This window comes from Tyto alba, unplaced genomic scaffold (genome assembly GCF_018691265.1).
Source record: "Tyto alba isolate M040663 unplaced genomic scaffold, T.alba_DEE_v4.0 Super-Scaffold_27, whole genome shotgun sequence".
Taxonomy (NCBI): Eukaryota; Metazoa; Chordata; class Aves; order Strigiformes; family Tytonidae; genus Tyto; species Tyto alba.
In genome coordinates, this window is record NW_024881301.1 from 27861916 (window position 1) to 27889485 (window position 27570).

A 27570-nucleotide genomic window follows, 5' to 3' on the forward strand; every position below is an offset into this window, starting at 1 on the left:
CAGGGCATATACAGAAAGCCTAAATACAGAGGTACCTGCATACTTTCCCAGCTGATCTTCCACTAGATGGAATAAGGATTGTGTCCCTTGGCCTTAGACAAAAATCTAGGAATACACGCTCTGGACAGACTTCATAGAAATGTGAAGGATCACAGGGACAAGTGAAAGATCAGAACAGGACAATAAAGTTTAGGGTGTGTTTCACAACACTGTGCCATAGTACTAACCCCTACAAGATACAGCCTCTCACTCACGGCGTTACACCTGCTTCGAAACTAGGGTCTCCATCCAGGACTCTATTGCACCGTGCCCTTCTTAGTCATTTGCTGACATTTGGCTACTGGAAACCAAATGCATTTCTCTTTATATTTATATACAACCATGTTCTCTGAACTAAAATGTATTACCTTGAAAATGCTGCTGTTAGATTTTTATCTCTCCTTTGTTCTTGGCTCTGGAAAACACTCACTAGTTCATTCAAGTCTACTATAAATCAGATGTCATCTTAAAAGTAACCGAATATATTCTCATTCAGAGGGAAAGATTTAGGTGAAAATACAGTGGATGTAACATCACCCTCTATTCCCCTCACATTTTCAATTGATGCCTCCCAGTGATGAGAAATGCAGTATTATGTATGTTGCTTGCTGGGATTCTCAGTTTCTGGGTGTCATTTTTGGGTTAAGTGCTCCTTTGATAATCTATGTTTAGCTACATTTTTATCATGAACCCATTGTCAAGAGAACGTAAGTTCCTGGCTAATGAAAACCTCCTGCTTTAAACTCTGCTTGCTAGAAAAACTGAAAGCAACACAATACAAATAATACATTCTTTACTGTTTAACATAGAAACTGTGTCATAATCCACAAGGTTGCTCTTTGAACCTTGTCCTAAAACTAAAAATAATTTTGTAGTCAGAGCAGATGTTACAATTTTTGCTCCTCTGTACATTTCTCCACAATGTAATGAGAGGCTGACTACCTATATACGAAAACCCAGGTCACCATTTGGCCCAGGTGGTCGTACTTATTTGACTTAGGCCAATACAGACGTGAAACTTTGTAATGAAAATACACACAATGCTTGTATTGCTGCAAAATTACCCCTGCAGAGAACTGAAAGGAAACTGTAAAGCTGAGCTAATCTAACATGCTCTGCTTGATAAGGGGCTCTGCTGCTTGTGAGCAATGACATCTGTGTACGTCAGGGTCACTTTTATTCCCGGCCAGATCTTTAAGAGCCAGAACAACACACGTGCCTTCGTGACATTGCAGTCACCCTAGGAAGTAATCCTGGTTCTGACCTGCCTCTGCATCCCGCCCTGCCCCCAGAGACACGTCCCCAATTTACTTTGCCCACTTTTGACCAGCACACCCTAGGAGCCACCACAGCGTGCCGGGAGGTCCCGGTCCCACCCGCAGGCTGCAGGGTGGCCAGCCCGGAGCTGTGCGAAGGCCGCCGGGGAGCATCATCCTCTCACCCGCCCCTCAGCACCTCCCGAGGTGGAGGTTCCACAGCCCCTCGCTCCAAGCAGCCTGCACATTCACACCTCTTAGTGCTGGGGGTCTGCTTTTAACACTGTCCAAAACAGCTGCTTGCACTCTTAGGGGGGGGGTTTTCTTAAACAATAGTAAGAAAAACCCCAGGAAATATTTTCTTGGTGTTTCACTTTTTATGACAACGTTTACAACACTTTGTGTTGCAAATTTGTGTTGAGAAGGTTCTGCAAATGAATATTGCCTTAATTTGAACTCCTAACTTTTTCCCTGGGGGGAAAACAAATTGTTTTTCAAGATATTTTGTGGTCCTCAGTATTTTTCTCTAATGAAATCCGATACAGCCAGTCCTTTTCTGGATTGCCACTTCTCCTTTACTGCTGTCCTCTTTGGAGAGAAAAAATGGGAAACGGGCTGAGGTAGGGGTGAAAAGAAATACAAAAGAAAAGCCTCTCTCAGGGATAAGTTGCAGACTTTAAAATTAGTACATTTGGGAACCTTCAAAAAGGAAATGTTAAAGTACATGATTTCCCACATCCCTTCTTCTGACAGTCTCTAATTATGTATTTTCAAAAGCATTTTAAATTGAACCTATAGTGTATTGGAAAAAGATAATTATCATTCTGAGGTTTTAAATTGCTTCCCAGAAAGATCCAGGGGGGAATTCCAGTCGGATCATGCTTCTCTTTTTATGGGTGAGTAGAGGATGGCAACCGGATTTTGCAGCAGCTCTTGCCATTTTCATCTGGTTTTGTGTTAGGATGTGTTTCTAAAAACCTGAATTATAGCAGGGAGAGGGGGGAAAGTGTTCTTCTTCAGTGTACTCAGGGTCAGATGCAGATTTTGACCCTGGATCATTGTGATTTAGGAAGTTTAGAGACTTGAGCCCAGGTATCTCCTTTGGGCTTTCCTTCAAAAATTTGGGTTTATGATGACAGACTGAATTTTAGCCATTTTAGCCAGTGCCTTGTACAATGGGGATAAGTTTAAAAGTTTCCCTAACTCCAAATGGATTTATTTAAGTGCATGTATTAAATAGCTGCAATAGGATTAAATAGCTGCAATAGGATTGTATTCACAAAGATCTTATCTGGACATAGAGAAGACAAGATGAACAACATTTACTTCTGTATTATATTTGTATGCGTGTGTGCATGTGTGTGTGTAAAACAAGGGTAGGAATACTGGCAATTCTCTGTATTCACTCATAGATGGCACTAGAAATTCTTGGAATTCCTTTCTTTAGAAAGTAAAAATAATAAATTTTACTTTTCTACCAATAGGTGGAACTAGCAATGTCTTAGCTACTTATGGCCTGACAAAAAGAGTAATGATTTCTTCTTCCTAGCTCCATTTAATTAAAAAGCAAAATGCAAAGAAGTAATCCCCTGCATCCCAGTTTTCCCACCATCACCTCTCAAAGAACAACCCGCTCTCCTAGCGTGATAAACAGTATTGAGTTTATTTCAATATATTGAGTTTATTTCAACATATAGCCAGAGCAGGCTAGCAGAGACAGAAGAATGAATCAAGGCGATTTAGAAGGCAGGATGCTGGCATTCACCCCTTCCCACCTGAACAAGCTGGTGAGCCAGATAGCTCACCCTTATCTCTTATTTTTATAAATCTAGTTTTACGTTTGAAAGCAAACTTTGTATGTGGTTCAGCACAGTGACCATGCTGCCTGCCAGCTGCTCTCAGTTGTTCGCTCCATTCTTATCAGTATGTTTGAGATAACGTTAAATGTATGAAAATTAGGGCAAATGGTCTAATTTCATCACATTTAAATTAGGTTGCGTTCACCGCTGATAGCTAAACTTAGGTATTGGCCTCCTTAGTCTTTCACCATTTTTACTTCCTGTACAATGCAGATGTTGGTGTTTTAATTGGAAATGATCAAGTATGCAGGGCTGATGGCCTCCTAGATTGAGGTTGCTGGAATGATGTACTTCAGGAGCAGGTGAATGAGGCACTGTCCAAATTGAAAAGATGTACTGAGAGCCCCTGAAAGGGTGAATACATCTCTTATTAATGTACAGCAAGGACGCCAGGATGAATGGGGCTGTGTGTGCATCTCCTCGTTTTTTGATGGGCTGAATGAATTAGGCAGGCTCAAAGGTTTACCAGTTCCCTTTCTTGGCTGAGTGAGTTTTTCTGTTGACAGAATAAGGGAAGAGGCCCAAAAATCATCAGCTGTATTTTTCTCCCCTCACGTTCCTCAGTTGCCTTTCAATGATATGTACATCTGTGTGTTCATGAGGGAAAAAAAAACAAAACAAAAACAAAAAACAAACAAACAAAACAACAACAACAACAACAACAAAAAAAAAAACAAAAAAAAAAACAAAAAAAAAACAAAAAACAAAAAACAAAACACCTTGAAATATGAACAACTAGGAAAATAATTACTACTTGTTAGAACTAGTAGAGTAACTCAGCAAGCCAGCACACTCTCAGATGCTCTGAAACACTAAAAACAAACTCCGCTCCAGCTATGTTCCCACCATATAGCTTAGTGGTGTTTAAACACTGAACACAGGGGCCTTATACACAGGACAATTTATAGATTACCCACTGCTCCCTGCTACATATCTTTTTCTGTCTCCCAAGGTCATGAATAGTACCAACGACAAGGCTTTTTTGCATCTGTCTGCCTCACTGTGCAGGCAGGGCACGTAGGGATTTGCCAAGATACTCCCCGGTTAAGAAAGCATTGCAAACCCTGAAACCACTCACTTACATCTGCCTTGGCAAGATCTCCTGCAGGGCCATACCTGGGGGAAATGCCTTCCAGCAGTGGGAATATTTCACTCCATGTCAAAACAATCCAGACAAATCTTCTCTTGTAGTTCATTTTTGGTTGGGTCGCCAACATATGTATCTGAGGGGAGAAGAAAGTGGCAAAAAAAGCTGTTTTCAATACAACTTTGGCATAGAGAAATGTTTCAGATTTACTTTTAATTATTCATCCTCCCTTTCCTAAGAATGATTTTTCTTGACAGCTTTTTAAAAAAACTGCATTCTCTGTATTACCATGACTTTAAGCACTATCCCTGTACCTGACGCCTGTAATACTCATTTGCCCGTTTTCGTTGCCTAGAGCAAAAAGAAGTAATGAAAAGAAGACTGAATAATATTGAGAAATAACTAGGAGTCTGTTTGTTTCTAAGGACTGTAAAGCTGGTAGGCCAAAACATGCCAATATAACCAACAAAAGGATGAGCTCTGTGGTACTAAGGGATACTGTTTGTTAATTTTATGAAGTTCAGTAGCCTAACATTAGTTTGTTTGACTGGGATTTTTTCGTTTGCTTGCTTATTTTTTTCCCCAGTCTGGATTTCTCTGCAGAGTTCCTCCAGCACTTTGCTTTTTTGATAGTTAGAAATCTTTAATTTCCATCATGCTCATTTATGGTTACTTTATTTCCTCAGGCAGCACATCAGTGCGTCTCAGCACGAGTCTGCCTGGTCTACTGGAAACCCAAATGCTTGTGCTGCTCACCAGCCCAGCACTCCTAGGCTAGTATGCCAGTCTGGTACTATTTTCATCACAGTCATCTATCTCATCAATGCAGCGTGTCATCTTATGGAGATCATCTGAGAAGCAGTTTTCTGCTGTAGAGATCAGATGGACAAAGGTTACCTGACCCTGCAAAAAAAAAAAAAAAAAAAAAAAAAATCAATTTCAATACACTTCCTGTTCTACCTGTCTAGAAACCTGCAAATTTAGCTCAAAAAAAGTGAGAATATGTCTTAGCCCAGCACAGCCAACTACCCAGTGGTTAGCAAATTAATCTAAAGGGAAAATATCCAGGTTCAATTCTCTACTCCACCCTGCTACAGTGTCAAACTTAAACCCAAGTCGCTCATTTATTGTCATTCAGTGGACAGCTACTTAGTGGTTCATGTGGCATCCATCAGTTGCATTGGCTGCGCTCAGAAACCTCACCTTGAGCATGACTAACTTTGCTGTGAAATGTTTCCATTTGGAGGAATCATCATGAATGACTATGTTGTCAAAACAATCTCTGCTGGTGCCTGACGAGCGACCAAGGAGCTCTTACACAAATGCGTGCAGGAGTGTGCACAGAGTAGGGACGTTAAGTGTCAGGTGTTGATAAACATTTTCTCTTTTAAGTCATGAGGAAAGCTGATTAAACGCCTGAACCTACAGTGCATGGATTGCCCTCAGTCTCCTCTGAAGTTGAGGATAAATGGGAGCCACCTCCTGCTTCCTCGGTGGGGGATACCAGCCTGTGAGGATTTATTGGTGCTTTTTGTAAATGCGTAAATAGCTGCAGGAAAGCTGCCTGAAGGTCAAGGAATGCTTGTGGCCACACAGGCCTTTGGCCAGATCCACGTTCACTCGTGAGCCATGAATCCACCTGAAACTGGTAAGAGCCCTTGCTGAGCAACACTCAAGAACAAAATCGTGTCCCAGTTACTCAATATTACTGTCTCCACACTGAGAATTATTTTTTTCCCCATTGAAATGCCAGAGTAAATAATAATGCCAAGGAAAAAAAACCACTTCTGAATGAGGCAAGGGGAGAATGACTGGACTTTTTAGGTTTTATTTTTTGTTAATTGAACTTGAATTCAAAAGCTAAATGATTCTGGGACAGAGAGTGTTTGTATGGTTAGCTGTTGTGTGAAGTGTGTTTTAAATCAATTAATTAGTACTTATATAAAAGTATAAGTTTCTGCATGCAATGTTTTAGAGACACAGCTTAAGATCACAGGTCTACTAGGCTTTTTAAAAAAAAACAATTATTACTGCAAATAACATTTAACGGTAAGGCATTAAAAGGGAAAAGGGACATTTTCAATTTTTCAGATTAAGTATTTAATTATATTTTGCACAAAATTTCCAATTTGCATCTCCCCATGGTAGAGGAGAAAAATGTTATTTTATAGAATGGCAAAGCTCAGATGGCATCGTGATGGACAAAGAGAAGAGATAGATGCTTCCCAAACTCGTTCTTCAGATTTTAATTTTAAGTTAACTGTACCCTTAAGAGAAACAAAAGTTCATTTGTTCCTGTGCTAACGCTGCTCAACAGTTATAATGCAGCTAGAACAAATATGTAACCTGACCTGCTATCTCGTATTCATAAAAGAAACCCTGGAGTTATATAGTCCAAAGTCAAACCAAGACATAGTCCTGAGTGTGGGTATTACTGCCCTGGTAAACAGAAACTGAGACTTTTGATAACCAGGAATATTGCAAAAGTGATAAAAGTTTATGGAAGCTGCAACCAGAGAGAATTTAGATACAGAATAATTAACCATGAAATTATGATCTCAGCCAAGAAAGAAGTGCCAAGATTCATTCAACTAATTTCAGAAGCTTTTTTCATGGTCATGAAAAAGACAGATAGGAGAAAAAACAATCTTATCTTTCATTTCTCCTCCCACTGTGCAAGAGAGTGACTGCCATTACTTTGTGAGCCGATTTGTCTGTAATTACATTCATTGGTAAAAAGATAAGACAGTTTAGGGTATAAAAATGAAATAACAAGCCTGATTCATTGGTGTCAGCTGTTCACAACAATATCAGAGGGAATTTGTGCACAGAGATCAAAGACTGGAAAGTCCCTGCAGCTGATGCCAGGGAGGTAGGCACATCGCAACCCTGTGACGGGACTCATCTCTCAGTCGAGCCTGACTCGACTTTTGCAGAAACACCTCAAAATTTTCAGGACTTTGAATTGACTGTGATTTTTAATTTTTATTTTTTTCCATCTAGGTTGATCTGAAAATCACTCTGTGAAAAGGACTCTGTGATTAGACCTGTGGAAGTTGAACGTGTGTGTGGGTGCTCCAAACTATTCACAGTGGCTGTGGGCTGGAATACGAGAGTGGGTGAAGTTTTTGCTGCAGACGAAAAAGCATTTTAAAAATGGCAAATAACTTAAATAGAGACCATACCATCTTTGAACATTTTTTTTGTTTCCCAAGAAATGCACTTCAGTTTTTTTATTTTGTGAAATGTCTGTTTTATAGACTATGCTATAAAATGCTTTTTCATGGCTGAATCATATGAAGTTAAAATTAAATATGATAACACAGAAATTAGAAAGGTGGGCCAAACGGGAGACCCGAGGAGGCACAAAACCACTGTGCAGTTGACACCATCGCCACTCCACGAAGACTTTAAATTTTTGCTGGAACATGCTGATTTAGAACTTGTATTTTCTTATAAGATTATGACAAATTATGCTTAATAAACACTGTATCATTCACAGTTAAATTCTGCCTTCAATTTGAAAGAAAAGGCAGCAGCATTCCAGCTGTTAGCGGATTTCTAAACAGAATGAGGAAGAGAACTGCTTGCAGCTTCTGAGCACTGTGTGCATTTGTGAAACTCCGAGGCATTTCTATTTTAATAAGTGACAATGGAACATGAATCATGAATAACGAAGCAACTGCAAAGCATGTCTTTACTGTGATCAGAGTGTTTTCCAAATGTTTTTATAATTCAGGAAAAAAAGCAAATCAAAAGTGAAAAAAAACCCAAACAAACTGTCCTGGGTTGAGTGAGTGGTGGAGTTTTTTTGGTGGCAGGGGAGGGGGCTATCGGGGCGGCCCCCTGTGAGAAGCTTCTCGAAGCTCCCCCAGCTCCACATCAGCCCCACTTCTCTTTGGGAAATTGAGTCAATCAGCTGCGTCTCTGCGATAACTTATTTAAGAAGGGACGTGGTGACGTGCAGGGGGACTTGGGAGGAGGAGTTGCTGCAGCTGCATGAACACCAAGGTCAGTGGAGGAACAGAGGAAGAAAGGAGGGGGGAGGTGTGCTGGAGAAGAGACCTCCCTGTATCCTGTGAGGAGACGGCAGGGCGGCCCCTGCTGCCACCCATGGAGATCTACGGTGGGGCAGACATTGATTTGTGGCCTGTTGTTCCTGCTCGCCTGATCAAGGTTCTGTGCCCAAAGAAGGCCGGGGTCTCATGGGAAAAGGCAGCCCCGCTGCTGTAATTCAGCGCTGGGAGGATTGCAGCATGCAGGGGTGTCCCACACCGGAGCAGCTCGGGAAGGGCTGCAGCCGTGGGAGGGAATCCAGTCGGAGGAAGTTAGTGACCCATGACAGAGCAGTGTGGGGAACGCTGCGGCCCATGGGAGAAACTCAAGTCGGAGAAAGTTTGTGGAGGACTGTCTCCTGTGAGAGGGGGACCACGATGGAGCAGGAAGAACAAGTTCCAGACACTCCCCTCATCGAAGATGAAGGAAGTGGCAGCGCTGACTGCACCCCCCATTCCCTGCCCCTGCGCCCCTGGGGGAGGAGGTAGAGATATCGGGAGCAGAGCTGAGCCCGGGAAGAAGGGAGGGGTGGGGGGTAGGTGTTCTCAAGAGGTGGCAATGCTTCTCACTGTCCTACTCTGTTATGTGTTGTTAGTGTCTGTAATAAATGTATGTTCTTCTTTTCTTCCCCTAACGAGTCTGCCTTTTGCTCGTGACCATAAAGGAGAATTTTTCCCCATCCCAGTCCTATCTTGAACCCCAAGCCTGGCTCTCTGTCCCTTCTCATTGCCGGAGGGGAAGGGAGAGAGAGCTGCTGCATTGTGGTTGGCTGCCAACCAGGCCTAAACCAAGACACAAACAAACAAACAAACAAAAAAAAAACAAACCAAACCAAACCAAAACAAAAAAACAAAAACAAAACAAAACAAACAAAAAAAAACAAAAACAAAAACAAAAAAAAAAAAAAAACAAAGAGGTGTTATATGGAATTAGTAAGGCATTAGACACAAGTAGCCCTGTTTCATGTAGCTGCCTGGATGACAGGCCTGGCCCTCCCTGGAGGCCTGGTGCTTGGAAGAGCCATTCCAGCACACAGCTTAGGTTGGACAAAATTTGAGCTTGGTGCTCAGTGGGCAAAGCCCTGTGCAATGATGGGAAGACCCAGGCCAAGCTCCTCTGGATACACAACTCCCCCAGGCGCATTTTGTCATGCATCAGGGTGAAAGGAGCTAGACCAAAAGCCTATAAGGTGCCTCCTGGGCATCTGGTGGACCGTGTGTTCCCCAGAGCAGAGAGCCCACGACCAACTGTAACCCCCAGGCAAGAGGACATCAGGACAAACCCGTGTGTGTCCTGCCATGGAGTTATAAAAAGGATGTGGGACCCTTCCCACAGCCTGCCCGGGTGGGACGGTGTTGGACACAATGCCCGAGCGCAGCTACCTCCAGAAAGGAAAGGCCACAGGGAACGAAACAGAATAAAATATCAATTTAAATTGTATTTGATAAATTTTTAAGACGGTGAGACCAGTGAATTAGAAGGCCAGCACTACTTTCATTAGAAAATGGAATTACAATATTTTGTGAAATGAAACCGAAGCTGGGATTTTGAAAAGCATGGTTCTGTGCTCTACTCCAGTGGCAATACTGTGAGTCACTCCTTTCAGTGAATAATAGCCCTGTGTTCCACTCCTTGGTGTATTCACGTAATTTACATTAATTTGTGAACGCAGATCTCTTGTACTGGATAAGCTGCTTATCAAGGTGACATACAGCCATTGTAGCTTCGCACAGAATCTGTGACAATTAGAAGATTTTATATTTTTCCTGTTTTCATTCTGGGAACACTAAATATGGCAAATCAAGATAAAATATTGACCCGTCTGTGAAAATAAATGTGATTCAGTTTGAAGAATAGGGCATTCTTCACACATGAAGAACACAACATCCTTTTTTTTAACCAGTGTTTTGCAGGCCTAAGTTTAATGTGCAGTCTGAATTTGTTCCTGCTGGCAAGGGGCTTATCAATGTACAATATTTTTTCCTTCAGAGCCAGGAAAAAATCATACCTTTTCCTTCAAACTGCAAGGTATGCATTGAAATAAATAAGTGGTCTCACCTCTCCCACACTGTTTTAGGAAAAGAGAAAACAGTAAGTTGGAAGGACTGATCTTCTAGTTGCAGTTTTTTATTATTATTTTTTATTTTCTACTTGATTAGATAGGACCGTGCAAGTTGGACAAACAGATTAAATCAGAATACCTATTGCATGCCAGCTGCAAGAGAGAGATCTTATTTATTTCAACCTTACAGGTAACATTATTTAAAACATCTATGATAAAAAAAAAGCACCCTGAAGACTTTTTGTTTGGCTTATACATCTGTATTCTAAAACCAGGCAAAAAGCTTTGATTACGCAGCCCTTACAGAAACAACTAAGGCACATACACTGACTTTGATAATGAGAGGAAAGAACGCTTAGATCACAGTCTGAATTTTCCTGTATACAATGGTGTTTTTTTCCAAACCCCAAAAGATAGTGCTTGGCCTTTTCTGTTATTAACAAAATCAGTAGGTACCTCATCCTCTAAAAAGACCTCAGTTTTCTTAAAAACTACAGAAAATGGGGCATCCTGAAATGAACTCAGCCGGGAGCTGAATGGCAGTGATAAAGGGATGTGGGTGCAAGCCTCCGCAAGTAACTCAGAGCAACAGTTCACGAAGTTTCCACAAACCCATGGCTGTCAGGCATGATCGTTCACTCTCTGCCTTATTCTGCACTGATAAACTTCCTACTCTATTTCATCTTTTAATTTGGACAAGAAATAATCATATGCAGTATTATGCATGCGTATGCCTGGTGTCCTCGAGTCTGCCAAGCACGAAGCTGGTGACATACTCCCTGAGAACAGCAAGTCCCTGGGAGGTGCCGTCTCCATCACCCTGTCCCTCCCCTCCCTGCCCCCCAAGGTGGTGTGCCTCACCCAGCCGCTGCTGCTGAGGCCGGGGAGGTGGCTGGAAAAGCTGGGCTGCAGGTTGGGACTGTGTTTTTTACCGCTTCAAAATCTTGTGTTATCTTTCGATGTCATTGGGGATGCAGAGAGGGGCATTCAAGACTAGCAGCCAAAGACATTCAAGCTTGTCTGTGTTTTTTTATTTATGTTTTATGCTTTCTCAAGCTGCTGTTCCACCACGTTTCCTCTCTTTAGTACCGTTTGATGGGCTTCATTCAGTCTTGGGCTGGCTGCCTTCTTTCTTCATTTATCATCAAGCTGTTTGCTGCAGCAGAGGGTCAGAACTGTTGTGCCTCGACTAAGCCGCTGCAGTTATGAGCAGCACTAACTGTGGTACTTGGCATTCAAAACAAACATGATTCTTCTAAATGTAATCTTTTGTCTTACAGTTTTTCCAGCTAAATAGTGTACTTGGTAGTTAAAATGCAGGGCACATCCAAGAGGCACAGAGAACTTTGAAAATGGAAAAAAATAGTCGTCTTCTTAGATTACTGCTTTATTTCAATTACAGTTGGGACTTTGGTTGTGCAGCACTGCTAACATTGAATTGGTTCTCACTACCTTTTAACTTCCTTTTCCTATTCTTTTAAAGCTCTGTTGCAACTGGCAGCAGGGTCAGACCTAAACTATGGAGCAGCTGCTGGGTATATTTACAGACCCTCAGAGCTATCATCTGCCAAAGCCTTTGGGGTACCGATACCAAAGTGAGCACACTCAGTCACTTTACAGCAGGAGTTTAAAGTCTCGTGGATCCACTCTTGTGGACCTCAGCAAATGGTTCATTATGCATCTCCCGTGGGCATTGTCCCTACTCCTTTCCCCCCCACACACCCCTCCCCACCTCCAGGGCTTAAGAGCTGCCTGAGGACAAGACCTAACTGAATACTCTGGGGCAGTATCAGTGTGTTGCTGACTACTGGGAGGACCAGATAACCTCCATCTCTTGAGGGAACTCCCTGCCACCAGCAAGTCTGCAACACATGTGATACCCTGTGCCTGTGTGGCTAGGGGGTACCTGACACCAGGGCACCCAAAAAAATGTTGTGTCTCAACATGTCTGTCCGTGCAGTTGGCTACCAGGCTACAAGGGTCTCCATTTAAATTTTTCAAAAACATATGAGTAAATTTTCCGTGTTTATTCCCTACCTTGATTTCTTTTCGTATTCTGGCAGGCAGTGTGGGTTTTAGTTTTATATCCTAGCTGGCAGGGTTTTTGTTTGATGTTGCTACTGCATTGGAAAGTGCTTCTGTGAAGGACGCTGTCTGAATGAATAGTGTTGTTATTTATTAGTGCACACACATTTTCACACTGATCATGAAGGACAAGATGATTTCTGTCAAAGTTGGGAAAAGATAGTTTGGGTATCATTTGTTCAGGCAGAGTAACCTTGAAAATGCCAAGAGAGAATGAAGTTGACTCACTGGGTGGGGGATGGTAGAGAAATCTGCTGTATTGAGCAAGAGTGAGCAGTATTTAGTGAATATTAATGGAAAGGAGGCTAAATCTCTATTTTAAGGCCATATTCTGTTGTATAGTATCTCTGCTTTCAAGGCATCATCCTCTGCTACAAATAGTTAGCATATATATGCTCATTTTGTATAAACACATGCAGTATGACTGATGTAAGAGTTTTGTATTCAGGCATATATTTGTATGACTATTATAAATATGTGTGCTCAGTATTTATACTATTCTACATGTGTGTATACATATTATCGTACCTATGTGTACACTACATCATTACTAGTTTGAAAATTATTTGTATTATAAATCCATAATAGAATAACGTTGTAGTAGTTTATATATTAACAGGTAAATTCTCACTATTAGGAGCAGAATAAATCTCCTGCCCATAAGGCAGTACTTAAGAGTACAGCTGCAGATGCAGGACATTTCATTGTTTTGCATCTCTCTGTAGTTCATCAAAACTTTTCTAAAGGCACATTTTTCTCTCAAAAGTTGCTGATTCAGCTAAACTGAAAACTCATGGTTGGATTGAAAAAAATTGTTTTCATGAAGTTGAAGGAGATTCTTTTGACCTGGTGGAAATATAGAGGGGCTGATGAAATTGGAATGGATTATATCAGCTTTACATTTCCTATAGAACGACAGAATCACGTAAATTTTGGGTTCCATCCTACTCACTTCATCAGATTGAAGTGCAATTTTTCTTTGGTCCCATAGGGAATACCAGCACATCTATTTTTTTGTCCCGGTTCTAACTAAGCAAACAGAACCTGGAGAAATCAGAATTCCCTAATGGTCTGAGAAATGAGTTTCCCTGACCTTAATTCTCATATACTGAGGTCTGATTTGATGAAAACCCGATTAATGTTTCTCTTTATTTCTCTGGGTTTTGCATCCAGTGTAGCAAATGCTGCAGCCCTGTCAATGTTCTTTGGCACAAAATGAGTGCAGAATGAGACTGACTCAGAAGGGGAGTAGATGGATGTGGGCAGCTCTTCAGGGTAGAGGAGAAGCAGGCCTGAAGAAATACACCCAGTATCACAAATAAATTGTCCATAGTGGATCAAAATACCAGAATTCAGGAGTTCCTGCTCCTTACTCTCTTCTCAGGCCCCAAGGCCAAGAGAGATATTTTGTCAGCTATCCAAACAGGTAGGGGAAAGAGAAGCAATTGCTGGCAGCTGACTGCAGAGGGTCACTTGTAAAACAGAAATATGGAAGAGCTTGCCTGGAATTTTTTTTTTTTTTTTGCCCCTCCTAATTAGGTGATTTGTGACTATATTCTTATCAGTGACCTTGTTAATGCATCTGTGACCATTCTCATTAGCTTCTGAGTTATCCTTGAGATTTGCCTAATGAGAGTACTCACTATCAGGGTGTCAGATGCATTTCATGCTAGTCCTCACTGATGGTATACTATCCAGAGAGAACACAGCCTATATGGGACTGACTGGGAGATGAGAAATGAGCTACATGAAATAGATGTATTCATTGATCCCTATAACATGTTTTCCGATACTTTAATTCATAAATAAACCTGAATGGTGACAAGGCAGGATGTTTAGGTGCCCTCCATGCTGAAAAGAAGGTCCTGGTATCAGTCAGAGAAACTGTGCAGGCAAGCAAGAGGGATGGACTACAGCTGGGAGGTGTTTGTTGCACACTGCAAATGCTATTATGGCAGTAATTATTTTAAGACTTATGTTTTGGTCTATCCATTATTAGAAACATCAGCTTTCAACAATAACCTCCCTCCCCACCCCCAAAAAAAAAAAAGTAAAAAGTTTCTGATTTCATTACAGCAAATAGTCGGAAAATGAGCCACAGAGCATCATGAACCATGAAGTATTTTCATTCCTTAAAGTGGAACATAAATTAGAATTCTAAAGGTTATTTGATGAGGACAAGAAAGACCAGAGGGAAATTGAATCACATATGAGAGAGAAAGTGATTCTTTTGTGACTTGATCTCTACTGTGGTCCCTAGTACTTATGCAAATGATGGGTAAAATGCTGCCAGATCAGAAAGCGTCCATTTTATACAAGTGCAAAAGATGCCACAAGGTAGAGACTTGGAGAGAATCTCTCTGCATTACCCATGCACAGCAATTTCCATTCTTGCAGCCCAAGATGAGATTGAAATTTGTAGTGAGATGATCTGGCATAGGTCTAAATAGTATCTTGCAGACATAAGGTCCTCTTATGATATGGAAGGGTTTTAGCCTGGGTTTAGTGACACTTATTTGACGACACTGCATTGAGGTGAGCTCAAGTGTTTATGGAGTACCACAGCAACATATCTTCTGCTATGCTACATGTTGTGCTTGTCTGTCAAGATCATCTTGGATGTGGCTCACCAGCAGTGTGTTACCCTGGTCCTTGACCATCTTCTCCAAGCCTTTCTTGTGCCCTTGCCCCGAGAAAGTGGGGAACAGTGATGCCAGCTCCACAGTGGGAAGCCCACAGGCAGTGACAAGCTCACCGTTGGATGTCAGACCCATTGTCTCCTTGGCACCATTCTTGAAATGCTAAACTGTTTGACTTGTCACATCGCCCACTATGCAGTGCGATGACCTTTTCATGAGTGACAGCCTCTGCTGTTTGTTTCAAAGTTGATAAAACTGCTCTTGTCCATGAGTCCCATATTGGCAGTGTTATTAATATACCTAGGCCATTTCCACTCCACTGTGTTTATTGAACACGGACTCTAATTTTATGACCCCTTCCCAGTGCCAAGCAGCAGGCCTTAGTGCCACCAGGGCACTTGGGGAGGGGGGAGATCTTCTGTGTCAGGGGACAAGGTTAGAAGTGATGGCAAGGCAGCTCAGCCCTGAATTAATGAAAGTGTGCTTGATTGCTTGATCTGCTGCCAAGTTGCTCTCAGCCTGGAGCAAAAGCAAGGCCTGGAATGGGCACATGTCGCTGAAGAAAGCTCATTTGCAAGCTGAGGACTGTAGAGGGGGAAGTGAAGAAAAACAATTCTCCCTGGATATATCTCTCATTTTCCTCCTCTTTCTGTCTTTCCTTCCATGAGGAACTTGAAACTGTCAACCACGAGTGGAAACGGCAAACCACACTTCACCCAGAGCCCTGAAAGTGGATGAAACACCACTGTATGCTTAGGTCTTCCGATTCTTGCTATGCAAATTGACTTCTTTCTTTTGCTTTGGGTAACTTCATGTTCATTTTGTCCCAGGAGAGAGAGTTAAGGCTTGAATTATGAATTCATTAGCTGTATCGTTCCCCCTCTTTGTGTCAGTTTTGTCTCTTCGTCATCAGATTCCCCCACCCTTTCCAGAACTGAACTCTAAATATATTCTCATTTAGTAGTCAAAAAAAAATCATTCTGCAAATGCTGAGGCTATTCTCCCTCCATCTGTAGTTCCTGAGCAGACGTGCTCCGAGGACTGGACTATTTTTCAAGCAATACATCCCCCATTCTGGGACTAAAGGTTGCAGGAAGAAGCACTCTTATCCTGTCCTGTGGAAATGGCTTGCCTTTAGACCTTGTGTTCAGAGCCCGGAGGGTGAGAAGACAAACTCTGCTAGCTGCTGGAGCACAGGGAGCAGACAGAAAAGCAAATTGTATCAGGTATGAACAAACAAGGAGCAGGACCACCCCATGCATCCCAGAGGTAGTCAGTTCCTTACGTACAGTCTGCTTGCTCAGGGGTTATGGCCAAGCCAGGGTGCAGCCAGAAAGTTTGGTGTTGGCAGCCTTGTATGGTACCTCCAGAGGAAAATCTGGGGGACTGAATGCACTGTCAGGCTATACGAGACACTATTTATTAGTGTGTCAACCACGTGACCACAATTCATTTAGATTCTCTGTTGTCTTGAGCGGGCAGTGTACAAGCTAAGCTCCCCCTTGATACCAGTGGGAACTGGTTGACTGTTGAGACTTCATATGCAGGGAAGAAAGCAGGCTGCAAAGTGCTCCAGGACCCATATTCCGTGTCTTGCTTAAACTGGGTTTTGGTTGCTCTGTGTCTTTTACAACCTGGATTAGAGGCGTTTACAGTTGTACGTCTCTTCTGCTACAGCCTTTATGCTCCTGTCTTCCACGTACTGTAGGGAGAGGCAGAGGAGAAGGAGCAGCAAAGCCGCAGCAGCGCTGAGGAGCACAGCAATGTCAGAGCCAGCAGGCAGAGAGGGGCCGACATGCAGAGAGAGCAATTTAGCCGTGCTGAGCCAAGGGCTCACTTCAGCTGAACAGAGTCAGTTATAAAATTTGCTTCCCAGTAAGTGCCTTTACATTATGCTTTCATAGCAGCTAAATAAGGGTACTCTGGCAGAACCATTAAAGCTAGGGAGGTTTATGACTTTCAGCAGGATCGCACACAGATTTGACTGAAAATATGTCCTTTGCCTACAATCTTAAAACCAATTGAATAAGTGAGAAGAGATACATTACTTTTTTTTTTTTTTTTTTTTTTTAATGCATTGTGGAATTGATAAACAGAGGCACTCGGCCAGCTTTGGGGCTAAATCCCATTGTAAGAAGTGGAATGTGGCACTAGGATAAACAGCTGAAACAAAGAACTGCGGTTATCTTGCCTGTAAGGTGTTAATAGAGGATCCTTTATAGTGTTTCAAACGGTAAGGTTTATGTAGGAATGGTATAACTCTATGGTGTCAGTACAATATTGAGTGCAGCCAAAAGAAGACCTGAAAATGAACATAGCTTTAAAGTGAACAAGTACTGTAGTAGACATGCTTTTAAAATAAGACTGCATTTGCTTTAGCAGGTGCAGCAGTAATGTAGCCAGGGGAGTTCTGCTTGCTTGATTTGTTCTGCACAGTTTATCTACTGGGAAGAATCTTATAAAGGAGTTGGGACCTACGGTATTGTTGTGGTGACTTTTAAGAATTATTGTTATTTGATAGATTAGCTCAGATATAATTCTCCTCACTCAGTCTTCCTCTGCTTTTCAAGTAGAGCTGTGTATGCCAACCTACTGAAATTTTACAGGAGCTATGTGTGCATGTCTGTTTTTTCCATTGCTCTCATCAAACCAGCTCTGTTTGACCAATAGAAGCAATAACCCTCACACTATGGCAAAGCAAAGCTATACCCCAAAGCAAAATGCTCATGATATTAAATCTGGGGGTCTTTCCATTGAATATGTAACATTGGCATGAATTTGCAAAAATTATTGCATCACTGCCAAAAATACAGAATTCTCAAACAATAGTTTCAAGTCCTACTAGGAATTATGAGAACACAACAGGCATGTAAGATTTTCTTCTAGCAACTGTTGCAATTTTATTTCTAAGAAAAAGGGATTCTGCTTTTTCTGGACACATTATTTTTCTTATTTAAGGGATAGAAGAAGTATTAGTGGTATTTCATTTCTTAACTCTCTTGTCTTCTAAATAAAACCATTAATACTTATCTCTCAGCATTTCCTCTAAAACAACTGGGTTATGGAGTGTTTAATAGCTTTACTTTCTACAGTTAATTCCTCATGATTTAGATAAATCCCAGTCTGACAGTGCCTTGGACTTTTTACAGCACGCGTTATTGGAGGATCTCAGAGATCTTTAACAACTCTGAATACAACTTCATATTACCTTGAGCAAAAAAAGGGAAAGTAAGGAAAATTTGGATGCAGGGGGAAACACAGTGACAGAGGATGAGGAAAAGCTTGAGGTACTTGATGCCTTCTTTGCTTCCATCTCTAATAGTAAGACCAGTTGTTCTTGGTGTACCCAGCCCTTTGAGCTGGAAGACAGGGAGCAGAATGAAGCCCCCATAATCCAAGGGGAAATGGTTAGTGACCTGCTACACCACTTAGACACACACAAGTCTGTGGGGCTGAATGGGATCTACTCAAGGTTACTGAGGGAGCTGGAAGAAGTGCTCACCTAGCCACTTTCAATCATTTATCTACAAGAAGGGCCGGAAGGAGGATCTGGGGATCCACAGGCCTGTCAGCCCGACTTCGGTGCCAGGGAAAGTTGTGGAGCAGATCATCTTGAGTGCCATCACACAACACGTACAGGACAACCAGGTGATTAGGCTCAGCCAGCATGAGTTTATGAAAGTCAGGTCTTGCTTGACTAACCTGATCTCCTTCTATGACAAGGTGACCTGCTTAGTGGGTGAGGGAAGGGCTGTGGATGTTGTTTACTTGGACTTTAGTAAAGCTATCCACACAGTTTCCTACCTCGTTCTTCTGGAGAATTTGGCTGCTCATGTCTTGGACAGATGTACTCTTCACTGGGAAGAAAACTGGCTGGATGACTGGGCCCAAAGAGTTGTGGTGAATGGAGTTAAATCCATTTGGCAGCTGGTCACCAGCGGTGTTCCCCAGGGCTCAGCTGTGGGGCCAGTTCGGTTTAATATCTTTATCAATGATCTGGATGAAGGGACCCTCCGAAAGTTTGTAAATGATGCCAAATTGGGCAGGAATATTGATCTACTTGAGGGTAGGAAGGCTGTACAGAGGGGTCTGGACAGGCTGGATCGATGGGCTGAGGCCAATTGTACAAGGCTCGACAAGACCAAGTGCTGGGCCCTGCACTTGGGTCACAACAACCCCACGCAACACTACAGGCTTGGGGAAGAGTGGCTGGAAAACTCCCTGGTGGAAAAGGACATGGGGGTGTTGGCCAACAGATGGCTGAATATGAGCTGGAGTTGTGCCCAGGTGGCCAAGAAGGCCAAAAGCATCCTGGCTTGTATCCTCAACAGTGTGGCCACCAGGACTGGGGAAGTGACTGTCGCCCTGCACTTAGCACTGGTGAGGCCGCATCTCGAATCCTGTCTTCAGTTTTGGGCCCCTTGCTACCAGAAAGACACTGAGGTGCTGGAGTGCGTCCAAAGAAGAGCAACGAAGCTGGTGAAGGGTTTGGAGAACAAGCCTTATTGAGAAGCAGCTGAGGGAATTGGGGCTGTTTCGCCTGGAGAAAAGGAGGCTGAGAGGAGCCCTTGTTGCTCTCTACAACTGCCTGAAAGGAGGTTGTAGTGAGGTGTCGGTCGCTTCTCTCAAGTAATGAATGATAGGAGAAGCCCCAAGTTGTGCCAGTGGAGTTTAGATTGGATATTAGCAAAAATTTCTTCACTGAAAGGGTTGTCAAGTATTGGAACAGGCTGCCCAGGGAAGTACTTGAGTCCTCATCCCTGGGGGTATTTAAAAGATGTGTAGATGTGGTGCTTAGGGACATGGCTTAGTGGTGGACACAGCAGTGTCAGGTTAATGGTTGGACACATTGATCTTAAAGGTTGTTTCTAAACTAAATGATTCTATGATTCAATGAAAAATGGTGTCGGGCCAAGATCAGGAAGCCAAAGGGCCCGTTTAGTTTTGTTCTACAGACTTCAGCCATTAAAGTCTACACAGTTAGTGACACTCTCTTCTCATAAACAGTTTCTCTTCTTTCATGGCTCCCATTAATGGTATTTTTTGAGCTAGTCAGTCCATCGTTTGCACACTGAGACAAAACATGTTCTGGAGAGCTTCTAACCTCTGAAGTCCGATAAATCAGGCTTTGAGATTTTGAGTGAGAAGTTATGCAGTCCAAGATGCCACTACATGTAGTTGCTAATTGGACTTTCCATCTCCTGCAATATATGTTTTTTCTTCAAAAAGTTTACTAGTTTGGTAAGTTAGCTGGATACATAGGGTGGTAAACCAGAAAATCTTAAGGAGATGCATTCACCCAAATCTGCCATAATAATTAGCCAATGAGGGAATCAAATCAGAAGTTATGGATTCTCTGCAACCTATTAGCTATAAATGCAAGAACCAAGAGCCCCTGAGCACCATGTTATATGCACACCTTGAACCCAGGTCTCAGACCTGACCTTGGGCCTCTCTTCTGGTACTATATTAGCCTTCTGACCAGTGAAGATCTGGAAACATCCCTTAGGGTCATGCAAGTTACAGGCTGGGGAAATTTCTCTCTTCTGAAACATGGAGTTCTGTGTGCCACCAGCAGTTCTGCCTGGTCCTGCCAGACATTGAGGCACATCTTCAACAGGGAAGTAAAAGGGAGGTTTGGCAACACCAGCTCACTGCAGCCTGATTGTGGCAGTAGTGGTTCTTCCCACAAGTTCATTGATAAAGCATTTGTAAATCAAATTGGAGTCTCAAGCACTAACCCACTCTGAAACTGAAACTGACTTTTGAGTTGGATACCAATTCACAGGGATGAAACATGGCACAGAAGACAAACAGATCAGCCTATCTGCATTTGGTAATGGTTCAATCCAGGGCCCAAACAAGATAATCTGAAGGTTTTACCTGGCCCCCCAATTCCAGATCAAACAATTATTGAGAAGAGTGAAGTTAGAGTGTATAGTGATATCCAGGAGTTCATATTTATTGGGGCAAATCAGAAATAATCCTGAGGATGCCAGGCTATATGTAGCAAGCCACTATGTGTTAGTGAGTCAAGGCAGGCAGTCCCTTCAGCTCAGTATCAAAAAAGTAATGAAAGCTGATTTATTTGTCAGGTAACAGAAAACTCTCCTGGATATGGGACTGTCGTCTGTGCCTAGCTTCATAACTGTGCCCTCTTTAATTAGCAGCATGTGGTGAATTAACCTTTTAGGAATTCACAGAGGAATAATTAATATGCTAATATTGTTAATAATCTGAATAAAAACTTTATAACAGGTTTGGTGGTTTAGCCTGGCCAGAAAAATTAAAAAGCCTCAAATAAGCAGTTCCTTTTCTTCAGGAAAAGATATCTCTAGTATCAGTGTCACAACCAATGTCTCATTATTAACATCAGCAATAAAATAAGGAAGGACATCAAATTAGTAAAATTTCAGTAGAAGAGCAGCTGTGTTTTGTTTTAAAGCCACCATTATTGAAGAGCACATGCAGGAAGAGCAGAGGTAGCACATCGTGAATGGTAGGCAGTGTGCAAATCTATTTCTGCAAGACTCGTTGCCTGAAGGCCAGGGGGTGAGTATCTACAGTCCAACCTGGACGTGATGCTTCTGCATTGCCTACACAGGATGGGTTTCGCCTGAATCAGGAGGAGTTGTCTCTGGAACTGAGATCCTCTCTCCCATGTTGCACCATCTGATTGCAGCTTAAAGCCATAGCACCCTGTACCAAACATCTGGAGCCTCTCTTTCTTTAAACAGATGTTGGATTGCATGTTTCAGTGGAATGAAGACTTTTTAGAATCCTTTTCCTGCTATTGGAAGCCCAGATAAGGGTAGACACAACCTATTCCTGGTCAAACAATGGAATTTATGAGTGTCCAGAGGAACCAGAAAACACAGCTATTCCAGAAGAAGAGAGGAAACTCAAAGGACATAGAGTTTGACCTCTGGAGTCCACACACAAGGAGGAAAATAGGTGTATTTGTGAACATGAACTGGAGAGAAAGATGTAGCAGAAGGGGAAAAAAAAAATCCAGCAACATATTTCACTAGGATTAAGTGTCCTACAAGCTCACTCAAGAGTAGAGAGATACACCTGTTATAAAGAAACAAAATGTACTTCCCCACTATAAGCACTCATCTTGCACCATCCAATGTAATATAATTATTCCCTATGCAGAAAGGGGAATGTTAAAAACAGTGACAAGCTGCTGTTGCACAACTGCTGTTCACTCCTCTGGCAGCAGATTAATATCTCCAACCTAGTTTTGTAAATCAAAATCATTCAGGACTACATTTGTCCATGTGTCTCAATGCTAATCCAGCCAAGCCTCCAACCTCCTTCAGGGTTACAGAGAGGGGAGGTCCCTAGGGATGAGCTGTAGGGACTGCAAATGACACATGCTTGAAATTCATAGAGGGAAAGCTTTGCATCCATGCAAACATATTTATAATGATAGATGTTGGTGTCCTACTTGATACAGGTTTATGTTAAAATTTACATAGCCAGGTGCTGTAAATATAAATCAGTACATGAGTGTTCATTTAAGAAAAAATAAACCATCGCAGATATTCTACTGGCAAAGCTACAGTATATTTTTCAACATCCCTAAAGCAAAGAAATTTTCATCTGCTTCATTTAAGAGGTAATAGATATTTGGTTTTGCTCTAGGAGGTGAGGACACTAAATCAGAAGGGAGTTAGGAGGACTCCAGCTTGCAGGACTCAAGGGGATTCTGCATGTGTTGCACATAATAAACTCAAATTCAGCACTTTGTACTGTTGTTTTATGTTGTTTTCTGGCTGCACCCTGCCTTGATTGAAGCATAGCTGCCTTTGTAAATGGTACTTTGGGTTCTGTGCCAGGGAACAGTAATGGTAATGACAGGTCTCATTGCAAAGACACAGTAAGGTTAATCAAAAAGTAGATGACGAGATCCTAAACTCTTTTTAAGCTGAGTTGTGTAAATAGTGGTGTGAAGGTGGTGAATGGCTATTTTGCATTATGGCTATTAATGACAATGAAGGTCAGCAATGAAAAATAAGCTGATATTCTTCATGCAGCATGTCCTAGAGATTGCTACTGTGTTAGAGCAATGCAGTAAAATGCCCTACCTCTGAGATTCAACTGTTGAAAAAGTTAAGTAAAACCAATGACAGTGTGTATTGGGGGTAGATGGCAAGGTGTTTCCAGTGATGGGGGCTATTATCTGATGAAAATCTACTTAAAAACTCTTCTTAAGAGGCCAGTGGCTGCCCTGCACTGGACACAGCCACTTCTAACCATCTCTGCAGTGAACCCACCGCTGGACACGTCTGAGCCCATCAGCCATAGGTGGGCACATCGGGGACAGCACAACTCCTTGAACTCCTTGAGCTGCTTGGGATGGGACATAGAGGAGTTGGGCACGAAAGAGTGAAATTGAGCTTGGGAAAAAATCAGGGATGACAGTAGGGAGAAAGAGTTGTTGTAATTTTCTTTTACTTTGTCTCTCACTACCCAAATCTATTTTAATTGGCAATAAATTAATATTCCAAAAGTCAGGTATCCTTTGTCCATGATGGTAGCTGCTATGCAATTTCCTTGTCTTTATCTGAAATCACTAGCTTTTTCATCCTATTTTCTCCCACTGACCCAGCTGATGAGGAGGAGTGAAAGAGCAACTGGGTGGGTGTCTGGATGCTGGCCAAGGTTAACGCATATCTAAGAAGTTAATTTACTGTGTCCTTTCTCATTCCAGTCCTATATTTGACACCAGTTGCCTCCCAGCACTGTACTTCATGGCTTACTCTTGTCTCAGTGTCAATTTTTCAGCACTGCTGCCTCTGAGCTAGGAGGAGTTGGATTTCTCAGAACTGTATTGAGAAGAGGAATAATCTGGTCTGCCTGTGGCAAGGGTTTTAGGAAGGACCTGCTGAAAGCTGACGCATGGAACATAATGGGGCAGAGAGAAAGTGGTACAGTACACATATCGACTAGGGAAGAGGTTTTCTGTGAGGCTGACACAAAAGCAAGTGCCTGCTATCAGGTGGCTTCAGGTCTATGTTCCTATTTACTGGTAGTGTAGTGAATGTACAGTCAAGTCTTATTGACACAGTGTCATACTTTGTGCTTAAATACTTATTATAGTAAGGGATCCTATATGTGTTTAAAAAAATTGTATGGAAAGAAGGATAATTTTGATTCAGCTGCTTATCTGCTTGGTATTGTTATAAAAAATAATTGGTATCACCAAAAGTGATATTTACAGCTATTATTTTCATACAGGCCTATCCGGTTTTTATGTATGGTGTTCCTGGGTTCATTTATTCCACATGACAATGGGTTTGCACATATTACAGCTATTATTTTTTTTTCTGAAAGGTTTTCATTATTAGTAATAGCTTCCTGTAAGGTATCATGTTTCTGTGTGCTAGTTTTTCAAGTGCGCTTGCCAATACAGCATTTATCAATATGGCAAAGCAAGACATACTTTGAGATAATCATATTAAGTAAATGACAGACCCGTTTTCCTGAGAGGACCTTTTTGGAAAGAGTTTATTGCTGGAAATTTGGCTATAAGTTTTCATATATAAGCTGGTAACTGCTTTGCATGTCTTCCCATTTATTTGCTTTGACAAACATTGCAGACTTTCAGCTGCAATGAAAACCAGGAACCAGTTTCTATTGCCAGGGAGTTTATTGTGAAAGTTTGCAGTTGAGCAGATTGTTGCTCTTTGAGTGGAAATTTCTTGCCAGAATCGGCTACTGACCATCAGCATTTATTTTTATAGTATATTTTTAAGAAGGCTTTAATGAGAAATGAATGACTGCATCAGGAAAATTTTTGACATGTTGAGGGCAATATCAGGATGTACTCATCCAGGAAGCAAAGAAGGCGTAGGACAAAGCTTGGATCAATATTTACTTCAGAGGACCATTAATTCTGTTATTAGACATAGAGGGGAGTTTATATATTGAGTTTCTATCTACTAAATCCCAAAAGAGGTAAGGCACATCTGTCAGTGTGTGAACACCAAGGTGATTTCTTCTCTTCCTTTGCATCCTAGCATAAACATTTTATGATTAAAACTTAGTGACAAATAAATTACAAAGCTGACCAGAGGGTAAGGCCAGGCAGGTAACTAAGTGAATTGAGACATATTCAGTGTTGTATCCTATCAAATTCACTTGGCAGATACTATAAATATGTCGTCTCACAAATAATCTGGCACTGTGAAGTGCTTCCACCTGTGACAGAGTTGTAGATGTTTTCTTCTCTACCTACATCTGTGGAGCTACTGAACCTTCACTGAAGTGGCTGGTGTTTCACCAAGCAGAGTCTTTCCCACTTCTGTTTGGGAGTACTCTGCTTATTGTTAGACCTCTCTGCCCTCCTGCCCTGTGCCTGAGTGTCTCTGCTGTGGAACCAGAGTCTACAGAAGTGTAGCGTGAGTGCTGGCTTTTTGCACAGGGAGAATCACAGGCAGATGAATGTCTGTTTGTTACATATGCTGCCTTCCGTCCTACCACCTACCACCACAAATGCGAGCATCTGGATTGCTTAAATTAAAACTTTCAGTAGACTAATTTTAGAAAAAAAAAAAAAAAAAAAAAGGAAGGGGGGATGGTGGAAAATATAAATTAACATTTACTTATTGAGGTAACCCAAAACTTTGGTGAAACTGATGACCCAAATTTACTTCGTGCAAGTAGTTCTTATGATATACTGTGTAGATATGAATTCTTGCCATTGAATGAAATTGAATGTATTTGACACAACACTTTTATTCTTTCTTTTCAAAATTGATATATTATGAGTAATCATGTTATCTTATATCTTATTTCTATTTTACCAATGATTATTTAGGATGATTACTTGGGACATTTTTATTTACTGACTTTGAGAATCATCTAGCAGACAGATATCTATCAAGAGTGCTCTATGATCTTTCCTTGGAGCTTAAAGATGGGCTAAAAGACTTTCTAAGGTTCCTCTGAGCATTGCAGTGCTGTGGCAGGATCATAATTTAATGACAAAAGAGTTCCTTGTATGCCAGTTCTATTCACAAGTATAAAACACAAATTCCCTTTCAATTAAAAAGCCTAAACAATCAAGGGTAGAGTTAGGCATCTCACCAGGAATGCCTGGCCCCACTTTTAGAGCTGTTGATGAGTCCAGCTGATTCGCAAAGCTTCTCATGATCCAGGGAGGCTGAGACTTCAGATACTTGTTCCGATGGCACCTGTGTGTCAGCCGAGCCACGGTGCCTGGCTGGACGTGCCTCCCTGACCTGCAAAAAACAGCAGCAAAACCTACTAGATCATCATAGTTTAACTGTGAATCTGAGTCCTGCGTCTCTTTTCAAAATAGTCCATGGGTTCTTATGTTGTTTAGGAACTTCTCACAATTTCACTCTCTGTGCTGGCAAATAAAGAAAAACATGGAAGCTTAAAAGCTGCTCATCTTTCCACCTTCTAATAGTCTGGAAAACCTTAAAATTACAAGAAGCATGCTAGAATGACCACTTTAAATTAACAGTTAATGATGTTCACTAAAAGTAATTTGCATCTCAAGAAATAGAAAGTAAGTGTTCACTTCATAGATGAGTTTTTTAAATTAAGCTTTTCATATCATTCTGGGAATCAAACACCCAATTTTCTCTTCCTCATTCAAGGTCTAATCAACACCTGCAGAGACAGCATTGTGTTATTTGTGTTTGTAGGGATTTGAATGCATCTCCCTTAACTAATAGCCTGGAAGGTTTTATACTGATATATCTAAATTTACTATTAGTGGTTATAATGATGTTAACAAGGCAATGGCTTAAAGAACTGTGGACTTTCCCAAAGTACAAGCAGAGGGCTTGCATTGCCTTTGAAGAGTTGAAGGCATTACCTACTATGGTTGGAAAAAGGGAAAGGGAAAGGGAAAGGGAAGGGGAAGGGGAAGGGGAAGGGGAAGGGGAAGGGGAAGGGGAAGGGGAAGGGGAAGGGAAGGGAAGGGAAGGGAAGGGAAGGGAAGGGAAGGGAAGGGAAGGGAAGGGAAGGGAAGGGAAGGGAAGGGAAGGGAAGGGAAGGGAAGGGAAGGGAAGGGAAGGGAAGGGAAGGGAAGGGAAGGGAAGGGAAGGGAAGGGAAGGGAAGGGAAGGGAAGGAAAAGAAAGGAAAGGAAAGGAAAGGAAAGGAAAGGAAAGGAAAGGAAAGGAAAGGAAAGGAAAGGAAAGGAAAGGAAAGGAAAGGAAAGGAAAGGAAAGGAAAGGAAAGGAAAGGAAAGGAAAGGAAAGGAAAGGAAAGGAAAGGAAAGGAAAGGAAAGGAAAGGAAAGGAAAGGAAAGGAAAGGAAAGGAAAGGAAAGGAAAGGAAAGGAAAGGAAAGGAAAGGAAAGGAAAGGAAAGGAAAGGAAAGGAAAGGAAAGGAAAGGAAAGGAAAGGAAAGGAAAGGAAAGGAAAGGAAAGGAAAGGAAAGGAAAGGAAAGGAAAGGAAAGGAAAGGAAAGGAAAGGAAAGGAAAGGAAAGGAAAGGAAAGGAAA